Source organism: Crotalus tigris, unplaced genomic scaffold, assembly GCF_016545835.1.
Source record: "Crotalus tigris isolate CLP2741 ecotype Arizona unplaced genomic scaffold, ASM1654583v1 scf7180000018371.15429387391:27106975, whole genome shotgun sequence".
NCBI classification, from domain to species: Eukaryota; Metazoa; Chordata; class Lepidosauria; order Squamata; family Viperidae; genus Crotalus; species Crotalus tigris.
The window spans coordinates 15,112,466-15,128,543 of NW_024096970.1; positions in this window are offsets into that span (position 1 = coordinate 15,112,466).

The window sequence follows — 16,078 nt, forward strand, 5'->3', positions numbered from 1 at the left end:
AGCTTTATAGTAAAGGTTTTGATGAATTAATCTTTAGCCATTTTTACACACACACACACACACACACACACAGACACACACACAGGAGTCCCTGGTGATTTTATTTTGCTACTTATTTTGTAGGGGGTGGTGCTCATCTCCATTTCAAGGCCATTGAGCCAGAACTGTCTGAAAACCTTTCTATGGCCAGTATGATGTCACAGAATGCTGTTACCTTCCCACCAATGTACTACTTACATTGCATGCTTTCAAACTGCTAGGTTGGCAGGAGCTCAGGTCTTGAACCTGGGCTGCCGGCTTTTTAGTAAGGTGACCAACCGTCCTCCTTTAGGGAGGACAGTCCTCCTTTCGTGAGTTCTGTCCTCCCTCAAAAAGTGTCCTCCTACATGTCCTCCTTTTTGATATTTGAAGACTAATCTGCAGGGTTTTTTTCCCTCATAGAACGCTCAGAACGGTGTTCCGGCATCTTTTTTTGATGGGTTTTTTTCAACTTTTACATGACTGTGCTACTCCCCCTATTGGCTTTCGAAAGCCAATAGGAATTGCTGCTGAGTGCACCAAAACACCCAGACAGCAAACTTTGCACATGTAAGCTGTCTGCAGTGAAGGCGAATTGGCAGGAACTTTGCACCCCTCCCTGCTACCCAACTACACCATCTCCTAGTTAGTCCCGAAGATACCTGGAGGAGACTCGAGCGGCGATGCCGTGGTAAATTTCTCTTGATCTTTGGCCCTACTAGGCAATAATGGCTGCGGGTGCAAGAGGCAGGGGCAGCAGAGGTGCTGCGGGTGGGGATGTGAGGGGCGGCAGTGGCTGGCTGCCCCCGTGCTGTGAAAGCCGCGGGGCCCTTTATACACGGGGCTGTGCAGGGTGGGTGGTGGTGCTGGCGGGGCAGCTGCAGGCAGGGTATGTCAATGGCGGACTGCCCCCCAGGGCCGGAGCTGGCGCGCTGGTGCTTTGGGAGCTGCGGGGTCCACTCTACATGGCAGGGCAGTAGTGCTGGTGGGGCAGCTGCGGGCAGGGGCACAGCGAGTGGTTGACCTTTCATGGGCCGAGCCAGCTTTTACAATATTTTTTTCTTCTATTTATTTGTGTCCTCCTTTTCATTGTAAAAAAGTTGGTCACCTTATTTTTAGCCAACAAGTCCAGTGTCTTAACTGCTGAGTCACTGTACTGCCCCAAACACAAGATAATTAATATTTGCTTAGGCAATTACCTTTGATGGATTGGAATCAAGATCTTCCCATCTTCCCAGGAATATAATTTCTAACCAATTACTTGGTGAATCTCAATATCAGACCTTGGTTCGTGTTCAAAAGTTTCCAGAAAGATCACTATTTTTTTCTCAAATAAAGCTCAAGAAGCCTGAAATTATAAACAAGAGTCATGAGCACTTAGCACATTTTCAGAATAATCTAGGTACTATCAAAGATATTTATGCTTTTATTTTTCTTTTTAATTCAGAGATTTCCATTGACTTTTGCTTATAACATGCATCAGATTTGCAACTTTATTATCTAACTAGTATGCTATTGCCTACCACCTGAGCAGCAGGAGGAAGTGGGTAAGGCTGCTATCTTTTCTTTCCTACTGCTTCCTTGTTCTATGCTAATTAGGTGAAATGGAGAATGAAGTTTACAATGTTCCCTCCTCACAACAATACTCATCAAAAATGTGGAGAAATGGGGGAGGAAAGATTTTAAATGTGGTCATCACTGTGACTTAAAAGAGGAAAGGATTCAAAGTTTTCTGTATAAATCAATTAAGAATAATGATTGGGTGCAAGAAAAAGATTGGACTTCAGATAAATGACTATCCATTGTTAACTTGAGAAGTGGGTCTCGACAGCCACTTCTTTTTTTCCCTTCAGATGTGAGTGAAAATAAGGCAAATATAATTGTTATGCATACATGGATGGATGAAGGTTTCTGTGTGTGCAATTTATCTGCTCAGCAATATGTATCTACGAAACACATCTTTATAATCACTTATACAAACTTTCGAGAAATGATCTATTAGTGCGAGGCCTTCAAGGTAAACCAAACTTGGAAACCAAAGTTATTGAGCCATGGTGCCGCACTGGTTAGAATGCAGTATTGCAGGTTATTTCTGCTGATTGGCAGGAGTTTGATCCTCATCAGCTCATCCTTCCATCTTTCCCAAGTCAGTAAAATGAGGACCTAGATCAGACATGTCAAACTTGCGACGTCACATGACGTCGCGCAATGTATCGGAGCTTTTTCTTCATTGCCGGCAATAGGGTGGGCACGGCTTCAGTATGATGAAACTGCCCCGTGGGTTTCACCCCTGACCTAGATTGTTGGGGCAATATGCTGACTCTATAAACTGGTCAGAGAAGGCTGTAAAGCACTATGAAGCAGCATATAAGTCTAAATGCTATTGCTATTGCTATTTTATTAAAAGATTACAGAATCTTGCAAGTCTGAATGTGTCTGCCCCCTTGTACATTTCTGCCTCATACTCCTATTTCTTATATTTGACTATTGTCTTGGTTGCAGCTCTTCCTTCTGGTCCTACATCCTATAACATTTAGGCAGGATGGACCAGGATCTAATCTTTTGTATTTCTGTATGCATGTAAGAAAAAAGAGGGGCAATCAGCAACACCATTCCTAGCTGTCTGCCTTATAAACAACCTCAACCTCTTGTCCATTCATTCAGATGTCACTTATGCTATTCAGTTTCCCCTAGGCACAATTTGTTTGTGAGTGGGGAATACATTTTTGAAAGTAAGAGAGAAATTCAAACCTCTGTACACAATTTTTTTTCATGCATATCTTGTTCATTTCCCATGATTCTATTCTTATTCATATGAATCATAATAATCATAATCATAATAATAATAATAATCCCCCAGTGAGGCACTACCTTGACGTGGTTGTGGGGCTTGTGTACTCTGAGGAAGATGAGAGCTATGCCAGAGGTTCAACCATACTGGACAGGTCTCATCAGAGGAGTCAGACAAAGAGTGTCTCTCCCATAAAAAATATGGTGAGATGTAAATTGCAGAATGCCATACCGGCTCGGACGTCGCCCGGGTTAACAAGGTCCGCACTAGATATTGGAGTTACTGGATATCTGGTGAAAAATGGGTTACAGGACTCAGAACTGTTGGCTGAGCAGCCAGGGCCAGCAGCTGCAGAACTACTGGAAGAAAAGGTGTTTACCCGTCGCAGATACACAGTGATGGAAAACAAAGAAATAATGATCTGTTACTACAGATCAAGTCCAACAAGAAGAGGATATTTAAAACGAATGCACCAGTTCTGGAAAGAACAACATCCAGAATCAGAAATAACAGAACAGAAACTAGCAGATCAATGCCGATTTATAACACGAAATAAAATATTCACAGAAACAGAATTGGACAAACTGCAAAGGTTTACCCACGGCAAAGAAATCAAAGCCTTACCAGAAGTAATTCAGAATGTAGAGGCAAACCAGGGGGAGTTGGGAGTGAAGGAATCTAGCAGAGATATACAACTGTTCTCATTTGGAAACCAGGCACCTCTACCTCAGGAAGAACAAAACCCTCTAACTAAAGAAATAAAAGAATTGAAACAAAGAATAACTGAGCATCTAGAACAGCACAAAAACAACAGAATAAGGCTACCTGCATTGAAGCTTGTTCCAAAGAAACAGCTAGCACAAGCATTAAAAGATGCAAATAATTGCAATATCAAGTATAAGCACCAATTCATTGCAAGAAACAAACCAACTAATGTACAGCACAGCTGCAGTTATAACAGAATACCTGGGATGCAAAATCAACAAAGAAGAAAAACAAACAAACAGTGCACCACAAAAATGGAAGGTTAGACTAGAAAATAAGATCAGCAAGTTAAGATCACACGCAAGCAAGCTAGAACAGATGAAAGAAAAGAAGCTGAAGAATAAGAAGACCAAAGAATACCTAATCAAGAAATACCACTTAGAAACAAGGAAGATCAAGGAAGCACTGGAAATAATAAAGCAACAAATAACAGCTATAGCCAGGAAAATCAGAAGATATGAAGCTCGAATTGCAAACTATAGGCAGAACCTCCAATTTCAATCCAATCAGAAACGTTTCTACCAATCCATCAATGGAGAAACTGCAAGGAATCAGTCAGTACCTGACAAGGAAGAAACAGTGCAGTTCTGGAAGCAGATATGGGATAACCCAAAGAAATACAACAAGGATGCGGCTTGGTTAAAAGAGGTGGATGCAAATAAAACAGAAGTTGAAATGAAAGAACTAGTAATAACAACAAAAATGGTAGAAAAAAGAGCAAAGAAAATCAAAAATTGGTCAGCACCAGGTGAAGATGAACTGCATGGGTTTTGGTTGAAACATCTAACTGTTATACACCCACTCATTGCCAAGCAGTTCAACAATATACTACAAGGAGGAGAAATTGAAAAGTGGCTAACAACTGGGAAAACCTACCTAATAATGAAAAATCCAGCAAAAGGGGCAACACCAGGTAACTACAGGCCAATTACCTGCTTACCAACAACTTTCAAATTACTAACTGGTGTAGTAGCTGATGCAGTGCAACAGCATCTAGTTGAAAACAATCTCTTTCCACCTGAGCAGAAAGGAAACCGCCCCAATAGCAGAGGAACAAAAGATCAACTCCTAATAGACAAAATGATCTTGGAAAACTGCAAGAGAAGGAAGACCAACCTGAATGTGGCATGGATTGACTACAAAAAGGCATTTGACTCTCTGCCACATGATTGGATAATAAAGTGCCTAGAAATAACAGGAGTCAGTAGAAACATCAGAAAATTTGTGCAAAGATCGATGGCACAATGGAAGACACAGTTGCAGATCAATGGTGAGAGGCTGGGAGAGGTTAATATCAAGAGAGGAATATTTCAAGGAGATTCATTATCACCATTACTATTTGTTATTGCACTGTTTCCTCTGTCAACAATACTGAATAACTCAGGACATGGCTATCAAACATCAAAAACATCTGCCAGACTATCCCACCTCCTTTATATGGATGATCTGAAGCTGTATGGAAAAACATCATCTGAAATAGAATCGCTGCTCAACACTGTCCGTATATATAGCCAAGATATTGTAATGGAGTTTGGCTTGGACAAATGTGCCACACTTACTATCAAACAAGGAAAAATAATGAAAACTGAAGGAATCAAGATGCCCCACGAAAATAACATTAAGAGTCTGGATGAGGAAGAGTACTACAAATACTTGGGTATCCTTCAAGCTGACAACATCAAGCACACTGAAGTCAAGAAAAAGATTAGAGGTGAATACATCAAGAGAGTGAAGAAGATCTTAAAGTCCAAACTCAATGGAGGAAATACCATAAAGGCAATCAACACCTGGGCAATCCCAGTCATTAGGTACACAGCTGGAATAGTGGACTGGACTCAAGCAGAACTAAAAGCAATGGATAGGCAGACCAGAAAAATAATGACAATGAATCATGCCCTTCATCCACGCAGTGACATTGATAGACTTTATCTACCAAGGCAAATAGGTGGGCGTGGAATGCTACAAGTACATCAGATGGTTGAAGAAGAAAAAATGGCTTTGGAAGAATATCTGAAGAACAATGATGAAGATGCACTGAAATTAGTATATCAGGAAGGCTTACTAACTACTGGAGAGACCAAACTGGCCTACAAGAAAGACCAAATGAAGAACAGAATAGAGGCATGGGAAGACAAAGCACTACATGGCCAATACATGAAAAAAATAGCTGGGAAAGCAGATAATAATAAAACCTGGCAATGGCTAAGAGCAGGAAAATTGAAGAAAGAGACCGAGGGACTAATTCTGGCTGCACAAGACCAAGCCTTAAGGACAAATGCATACAAAGTCAAAATTGAGAAGACAGCAACAGACAGTAAGTGCCGCCTATGCAAAGAAGCTGAAGAAACAGTGGACCACTTGGTAAGCTGTTGCAAGAAGATTGCACAGACTGATTACAAGCAGCGGCATGACAAAGTAGCAACAATGGTGCATTGAAAGATCTGCAAAAAATATCATTTGCCTGTAAGCAAAAACTGGTGGGATCATAAAATAGAGAAAGTCATAGAAAATGATAAAATTAAACTGCTCTGGGACTTCAGAATTCAAACAGACAAGCACCTGCAACATAACACCCCAGACTTAACAATTGTCGATAAGAAAGACAAAAAAGTCTGGATAGTGGACGTGGCAGTGCCTGGAGATAGCAGAATAGAAGAGAAAGAACTGGAGAAGATAACAAAATACAAAGACCTACAAATAGAAATAGAAAGACTGTGGCAAAAGCAAGTAAGGGTAGTACCAATAGTAATAGGCTCCTTGGGTGCAATCCCAAAACAACTGGAGCACCACTTGAACACCATTGGCATTGACAAATTCGCTATTAGTCAATTGCAAAAGGCGGCCTTATTAGAAACTGCTTCCATCCTGCGACGATACCTGTAATACCATCAAACATCCACATCTGCCTATCCCAGGTCCTGGGTAAGGACTCGATAGGTAGACAAAATGCCAAATCCAGTCTAAACATCTGGCTGACTGTGCGATGATCGATAATAATAATAATAATAATAACAACAACAACAACAACAACAACAACAACAATAATAATAATAATATGGAAGGAACCTTGGAGGTCATCTAGTCCAACCCCAGTGGTGGGATTCAGCCAGTTCACACCACTTCGACAGAACCAGTAGCTATTTTTTTGTTGCCCAAGCCCAGAATGGACTTCTGGAAGCGGCATCCACATAGAGAACTGATTGTTCGCATATTTTAATCCCACCACAGTCCAACCCCCTGTGCAGGCAGGAAACCCTATATCATTTCAGACAATGGCTGTCCAATCTGAAATGAAACAATCAGTTCCAAGATTACCTTACCTGTTCTCAGAAAAAAGAAACTTAACCCCAACCCTAACCCTAATCCTAAACCTAATCCTTGCCTCACTAGGAGCAGTTATCTGACTTTAGCTTTTATTACTTCTGTTGCTTGACTACTAGAAAAGATGAAAAGCCAACCCTAACCTTTTCACATCACTGAAAGTCCTCAAAGCACCTTGAAGGCAGAGACCTGCCTCTGAGAAAGCAGTTAGCAAAATGTTCTGATATTCATTGTAAACATTGCTACAATTATGCTTTAAGCAAGATAAAAAAAATTAAAATGCTTGCACAATATGCTCTGATAGCTATTTGTGTCTTTTTAACATGGTTGCACATTTCTTTTCACCCATTCTGCCAAAGATGAAGAAAAAAACTCTTGGAAATTTTTTTAGAACTTTTAACAGAGAAAGTTTTAACCCCCAAACGAATCCTGATGAATGATTCAAGCGAAGCCCTGATCTGATACCTGAATTTGAATTGCTAATAGCATAAATGTTGCTTCTCATGCTGCAGCTACTGTTCATTTCTGCTAAACCAGATGTCTATTAGCCATTCTTCTGCACACAAATTAAACTGTGATCTTCCAGAGAGTCTTTTTCTCTTTTCTTTTCCTGTTGTACTACACTGATTTCTAACATTCAGGGCCAAATTTATGCTGGACTTCAGCCCCAAAGCATAATGTGGGATATGGGCTCCAAATAGATTGATACAAAATATTAAAGCTGATTTTATCAGAAAGTGCTTAGGTATAATCACCAAAATATACCTGACCACATCCTAGATCTAGCCGCAGTTGGATTTTTAAACTTAATCTTCCAGTGATTTCAGTTGATTTCACTTTTTAGTTATGATACAGGAAATAGACTGAGACTCATATTTAGTGTGGCTGATTTAGTCTGGTTCTTCTGAAGTTTTGTTAATCTTGAAACTGACATTATTTGTATTTCTTTCAGCTCAATTTGCATTAGAGACTGAAGTACTCCTACATATGTTTTATAAGATGGTATAAAGTCTGACAGTTTATGCATATTTAGTGTTATTCATCTTTAACTGATCCATCATTAAAACACTCAGAGAAAAGCTGTATTTATAAAATCCAATAAAGTCTATAGATTCAGGTAGATTGGAAATGCTTAAAGAATGCACTGTTTATTCTCTCTCTTTCTACACACACACACACACACACACACACACACACACACACACACAGTGTTTGCGTGTGTGTAGAGAGACAGAAAGAATTAAAGGTTAATTCTGCACGCACAGAACTGAGATTATAAATACAATTGGATTAGGCAGCGATTATGGCTTGGTTATTTTCCATCTTTGCCAGTTGACACTCCAGATGTTCTCTTCTTTTAAAATAATTGACTTACAGTTGGTATTATTATTGCTTCAAACATTTAACCCACAAAACTAAAACTTCAATGCAACATCTGGCAACATCCTTGCTTAACTAACTGAGAAACAAAAATCAGGTGTATTGTTCAAAGATTTCATAAAGAACATTTTTTATCACTGGTTACATTTTTGAGAAAAAAAAAACTTTCTTGGAGTTATATTTTCACTTCACCCTGGATTTTAAAAGTGGAATATGCCATAGGGAAATATATTGTTTCTTATAGGCTTTTAAGATTGTTGTCAGCCCTTTGAGTTCAGGAAACAAAAATACAAGAATACTCTTTAGCGTTAGATTTATTATAAGAGAATCTTGAAAACCTATCAAAGTTTCTTTGCATTATTAATAATGGCTAACAAATAGTGCCCTCATCATCGCTACATATAGAGCTCACCTATACTTATTAACCAACTGTTCACATACACCATTTTCACGCAGCCCTTCTTGAAGCAGTCTAAACTTCTTTAAACCCTTAATTTTGTTTGACCTCTTATATTCAGATATGGTGATGAATTAGATCATGTTAGAATTTCCTTAAACTCAAACCTGTAAGGAATTTAAATCCTGTTCTACAGGAAATACTATTATCATGTTGGGATGTAAAAATGAAGATGATCATTAGACAGCAACAAAGAGACCCAGAAGAGTTAATATTTTGAAGACATCTAAAGGTATCTTTTGCAGCCCTAGACTGGTAATTGTTATCAGGCTATCAAGAAGAATATTCAGCTCTCTCACAGAAAAATTATGGCAATATTAATTCATTATGATTTGCTTACTAATTGAAATGTGTATGATTTAACAAGTACTTACATGAAAAATAAAGCCTTCCTTTAACTTCTGTGGACACTGAGTCTTGCCCCAAATGAATAAGTCACATTTTTGAAAACCATTTGTCCTAAAAGTTTTGATTAAGTAAGTTTGACTCAATTAACTCCAATTAGGAAGAATCACTATTATTCTCTCTCCCCCATGAATGGATTTCTCTTTCCATTACCACACACTTAAACAAAATTATCAGTCTTAAACTCCTATTCTGAAATAGAGTTTAGGTGCCATCTTTCATTGCTAATAGGGCTTACATTTTAATTATTAGCAAGGCAGCTTTATGAAGTTTATTTCAAAAATGATTCCTTTTTTTTAAAAAAAAAGTGAAAGAGAAGATAAGTAATATATTTATTTCCTACATCTCAATCTCAATATTATTCCTGAATTGGTTAATATATAATAGCAATAGACAAAGAGCTACTAGACAAAATAACAATGGAAGTAATCTTTAAAAAACCCTGCAAAATTGCATATAATTGGTGATGACGTCTGCTATAGTCATGTATGCAATATGTCACTATAAAAATGTTTCTTGAAAAAGAAATAAAATTAGATCTGACTTACCAGATTTCACAAGCTACTATTCCATATGATCTTAAAATGTTTGACTTTCTGCTATCTGTGAGGGAACTTTGATATCAAGAATGCCTCATAAAAAGTAAGGACTACTGTTTCAATTTCAATTTATTGTGGTCAAAGACCAGTACAGATAATAATAATAAAAAAAATTAATATAGAGTTAAAATATATTTATAAAACAGCCTAACATCTATAAGTGTGATTCAAGATATAGCCAAGATTAAATTAAAATGTAAACATTAAAATTACAGTGTATTCAATATTATAGCATCTGAAATTAGAACAAGGTAAAAGTATCAAACACTATCAATATCAACAAATAATAATATCTACAACTTAAATGAATTAATTGTTACAAAGAATGTATTGTGGGATATTGACCCATCAGGATTGGAGGGATTATCTCTGCTGCTGTACAAAACTTAGTTACATGTATTGGAACAAGGGGTATTTCATTCATGAGCAGCATATGGACAAAGGCTGTATCTGGGCAACTAAGAGGTCTGCTACTCAGAAGTAGTATGAATCTGGTTTAGATGTTTCCATAAAACTATCAAGAGGACCACTAGATAATCTACTGTATAGTTGTTGTTAATTAATTGAGTCATTAAACACAGTCTTTCTCATACAGTAAAGGCTAACTACAGTAAAAGCTAACTGCAACTGCCCATAGACATCGCCACATAGAGGTGCAAAGGGGTTAATGGGTAACTGGATGTATAGTGTCTCTTAATTTGATTTCTTTTTTACTTTGGACATTCTATAATGTGAGGTGACATATTAAGACAGATTAAAAGGAGAGCGACTAGTATTATAGATAATTAAATGTATTTTGCTTATCATAATGCCCATGTTAGTGCTCATGCCCATTTCTGCATTATTTTGAAATTAAAAAATAAAATAAAATAAATGTGGATTGACTTTTAATTTTATTCTCACTAAATGCATTTTTGTATACATTTTTCAGTTGATGTATTTTAATATGGTATAGAGTCTCCTGCTTGGACAGGGGGTTGGACTAGAAGACCTCCAAGATCCCTTCCAATTATATTATTTTGTTAAATGGGCAGTTTGTCATTAAGATAAATGTGAAATCTTAAGAATAATTATATCCTGGTTTGGATCTTAGTTTGAGAGATGCATTTAATGAAAATGAAATATATTTGTCAATTAATTTATTCAAGGTGCTTCTCTGTCTTTTCAATAACTTGTATCTAAGCATTTACAAAAGCAATTATTCTCCCCCTCAAAAAAATCTACCAGATAATTAAGAAAAAAATATACATTTATTAACAGCATAATCCATATTTCTCATCATTGCTGATAACTGGATAAGATCATATTCCTGCCCTCTGCATTTATTGCAGTCTCTTGGGTAGCATATATCTGTTTTGAAATTAATTATTCTCCACACTTAAAGTCCTAAGGCTCCTTTTGGACCAGAGTTTGCCAATTACAGAATGAGACAACATTAATTTTCCAAAATGAAACTCTCATTATGAATCGGAAATGAAATTTGCTTTCCATTATAATGCAGACTGGATTTGAATGTACTGCAGTTATTTAAGGATGAAAAGAAGTATTTCCCTAAGCTTTTGCTTCATCAGCTTCTTCCCTGCAGGCCTATCAAATATAGTCCTGATTTAAGCCCTTTCTGATAAATGTTAGTGCCAATTGGTTTGGCAGCTGTTGATACAATTTGGGTCACTCTGTTGGAATTTGACTACATGTGCATATAGTTTGTGCAACCTCTGGCACCATTGGCACAAACCTGCCAATGAGGGTAATGATTTATTTTGATAAAAGAAACAGAACAAGATAATAATGATGATGGTATTTTGGGCTTATGAATTTAGCTAATATTTCTGAGGCTAGAATCTTTCCAGTATTTCATTTATATATATTTTTAAGCTTCTATATTTAATTACCTTTGATATCACAGGAGAAAGTGGAACCTTGATGGAGATATCGATAGCATTAAAGTTAGTAAGATTTAAAACATTATCTCTATTCAATTTTGACTTTCTGTCTTTGGATTTTCCCATAATGCTTTATTTAGTCATTCACAATTCATACAATGATAAATTCTACTAGTAGGTAAAGTGAAATCCTATATAACTTGATTGCACATTATGAAGATAATTATTTTCTATGATAGAAAACATTTCATTGCAAAAATAATCTGTTCAGTCCTTAGCAGCAGTATTTAGCCAAAATAGAGATATAAATCAGGTTAAACTGAAGCCTAAATTTAAATTCTATTCTGGAAAAGTGGGCCAGAATAGAATATGTTTTTATTTTATAGTTTTAGGCTATCACACAACTCTGGGCAACTTACAAAAAGTTGTGGGTTTTTTTGGACTTTTTTTGTTAAAGAATTTATAGCATTTTTAGTGTGTATTTTGAAAGATACCTTAAATTTAAGTTATCTGGATAAAAGATACAAATTAAAAATTATTTGATATGATTCAGGGCCTATTTACCTATTTAGTAAATGGTAATACTATGAATTCATGAAATGATAATGTCTGAAGTTAATATTACTAGAAATACCTGTGATAGAATCATTTAGAAAAGGTAGGGTCCCTGCTATGAGGTTTAAGGCACACAACATTCTGTATTATTAGTAATGGTTCTGAGGCCGTCTGGGAGGTGAAATGCCATAAACAATGCCTGGAGTGGCAGTGGAAAAAGTCTACAAAGAAGAGGTATGTGCCCATGTATGAACCTACACAATGATAAAAAAGGAGGCAAAGTATGTCTACTTTTCCTCTTATTGTATCATGTAACTGTCATCCTGTTCCCTTCTATAGAGTGGTAAATGTCCTATTGGGAGGAAACAATTTTGTGCTTTCCCATCTAGCTGGTATAACCAGTTTGTAAAGCATTTTGTTGATAAGTCCACTCAGATTAACCGTAGCCTTGACTTGTCATAGACAGAGTATTTGTGGTGACTGAAGTATCATCATAACTCTGTTATCTTGGACTTCATGTCAAGTGCAGGGAATCAAGAGTCCAGGCAATTCAAATGAATATACAGGTTTATTGTAGGCTAAAGTTATCTTCAAGAATCTGAACTACTAATGGTGAAAACAAACTGGTGGTAAATAAGAGTCAATGAAATTCAAGGTAGGTTAGACTTAGATCTTGTGGACCTGAAGTGGCTCAAGGCTAATGACACATTTGACCCCTCCATTGAGCTCAGCCTGGTCTTCTCCTACACTTCTTTTGATCTGTGACTTCTGAGGAAGGAGATAGGGTGTTGTCTCAGTTGTCTTTTGTTATGTGCCATTTGGATCCATGATCCTCCTGGTTTGTATGAGAAGCACGTAAAGAGACACAACTTGGGTCTGGGAAATGATCAATACCTCATTGTGACAAGCTAGAAATGCTCTTGATACATTGAGGTCCTCTGACAGCTCCAAAAATATTCCTTTATGGGCAGGTAGGTCACAGCTCTTTTTGAATTAGCCATGATCAGAAGGACCTATGTGTAGCATAAAATTATTTATTTGTCATCTCACTCTCAGTTGTGGCCTAGCTGAGACAATGGGACCTGGCTACAGTAACTCATATCTTTTCACTACCCAGTTAGATTACTGTAACATGTTTTACTTGGACCTGCCCTTAAAGAGTGTTTGGAAACTATCATTGGTTGAAAATGCAGCAGCCCACATTTTTTTAGGCTTCTGATGTTGGAAGCATATTACACTGGTTTTATAGATGTAGCATTACTTGCTGATTGAGTTCCTAGTCCAACTTAAGGTGCTGGTTTTGATCTACATACTGTAGCCTTTATGCTTATCACATGGATACCTGCAGGACCACTCTTCCAGTAGATCTCAGCTGGAGAGATTACATTGACTAGGGAGAAGCAGTATCAATGCTCACACTTTTGGAAGATTCTGGGGCACTGAAGAGAAGCAGTATTGCTTTCCTGAAGCCCCAAATTTGTGGAACTGATTCTTCATGACACCCTCTTTGCTAGTCTTTCAAAAATTCATGCAGATCAAACTGTTCCAGAAAGCTTTCCCATGAGTTGATGTCACCATCTTTTTTCTTTTTATTCTATCTTGGATGGTTTAACTTTTGTAATGTTTTATTTTGGCTATTTTGTATTGTTTTACTTTGGCTGTTTTAACCCACATTTTTTCTACATAAGCCGCTAGAAATATATTTATTTCAGCAACATTAACAATAAACTTGTCATGGACAAACAGAACTAGGATGAGCAAGAGAAGAGCAAATATCATCAAGTCCTGGTAATGATTTGGGTTTTCTGGGAATCTTCAAAGCTGAAGTCAAGACACAGAAGGTACAGGACTGAGCTATTGAAAATGCTTTTACTGAGAGCTCCCATATCCAAACACATCTGTTATGGAGCATTTTTGGTTGTCTAAAATGAGCTATTTGAAAACAGTAACTTGGCACTATCTGCTTTTCTTCTTTTTGCTTTTTAGGCAGCCATACTGATGCACTCGTGAGCTCTGAATTGGGATCAGAATTTTGAGCAAAAAAACTGGAATTGTCAGGTTGGCTTTGTAAGGATTGTGGTTCTACAGATTTTTTTTTTTAAATCAATCCTTCTGTCCCTCCCCCATCAACAAGAATTTGTTGCAGGAAACAATTGCAGATGGTGCTGAATTTAAATGGGACAGGGAGAGGCTTCTGTTGCTTATGTGAAGGGTTACTGTATGAAAAGGAGGGAGAACAGTTTGGTGCAATGATTAAGGTATCAAATTAGAAACTGGGAGATCAGGAGTTCTAGTTATGCATTGGGCACCAAGACAGCTGGTTAATTTTGGTCAGTTAGTCCCTGAAAAGAAGAAAGCAATGGCAAACCATTTAAAAAAAAAATCATACCAAGGAAGTCAAAAACCATGGCTCTTGCAGCAAAATGCAGTGTTATGACCCAGGTCACCTAGGCAAAAGGTGGCAATGATGGAGTCCTTTATTGCTCTGATTAAATGCCACAACAATCAGCCCTACAACAACCAATAAGGCTCCACCCTACACTACCCAGAAGGCAGCCACCCTCAGTCCTCCAAATCAAAGCCAATAAACAACAACAAAAAAAGTCCAAAGAGAAAGTGCAAGTTCATGGGACAAGGTCCAGAGCCCAGGTTCACAAATTCACAAGGCCAAAAACAAATCCACAAGACCAAAGGCAAAAGCATGAATCAAAACTGGGGGAATGTAAGCTAAAACAGTTGTTCCTGACAAAGACAATCTCCCCTGGCTTCTCCTTAAGTCAACCCATGCCAAATGTTCCTTGTGAGAAGGGATGGGGCAATCTTCTCCTGAATATGCTCCGATCCTTTCTTTGAGTTTGCCTTCACTCTACTCTCTGCTCTATTCTCTGCTCTACTCTTGGACCTAGTGGGTTGTTCCTCATCAGAGGGGATCTGCTGTCTATCAGCACCACTGCCTGTCTGCAGCTGTTTATCCCCTGTGTCTGTGAGGGCAGGCAGCTATCTGTCCAGTCAACCACCTCTCCCAATGCTAGAGGATTCAGCCCCCTGGTCTCTCCAAACATTGGAGAGTCCCAGTTCAAACTCCTCCTCCTCCTCCTCCTCCTCCTCCTCCTCCTCCTCCTCCTCCTCTGAATTGGGCTCCAATGGGGCCATGACATACAGTTTAAGATTTTAACTTATTTGTTTTTGTTTTTGTTTTAGGAAAAAAGGACAATGCAATTTTTATTGTTTAGAATAGCCAAAGTAATAGTCACATTTACTTCTATCACAAAATATATTCAACCATTGATTTAACATAACATACATTAATATTAATAGTATAGTGGTGTGGTGTAGCATAGTATAGCATAGGGTAGCATAGTAATAACAGGGAAGTAAGCATGTTTTGCTAAATCAACAACTAAAGATATTTTGGGATAGAAATAAATATACATGATAGATAACTATTCTATATAATTATATTATACTCTATTTATTATATTAAGCTCAGAACTGTGTCTAAGAATCTGGAAGATCAAAATAAACTGCAATATTTTGTCATCTGAGCAATCTGTTATTTTGCCAAGTAGAACATCCAGAACACCAACCTGGTACACTTTGCATTATTATAGTTTAAATGTAGTATTAAACTATAATACACTATACTTTAAACCAAATATAGTTTCACTGTGTATATCCCTTGTTGCATAATAGTGAATTTACTCTTGTTGTTCTGTTTAGCCATGCTGGGAAGCTAGTCTGGGGGAGCTGCATATTAATTAATTACATGAAGTGTAATGACTGCCTAAAAAAACAAAAAATTCACACTGAACAGGTTTCTCATCACAGGACTGCACCGAAGTCAAGAATGAAATATTGTCAACTCCATCTCCAGTTATGATTTCAAGATAAACAGTCTGTCTAT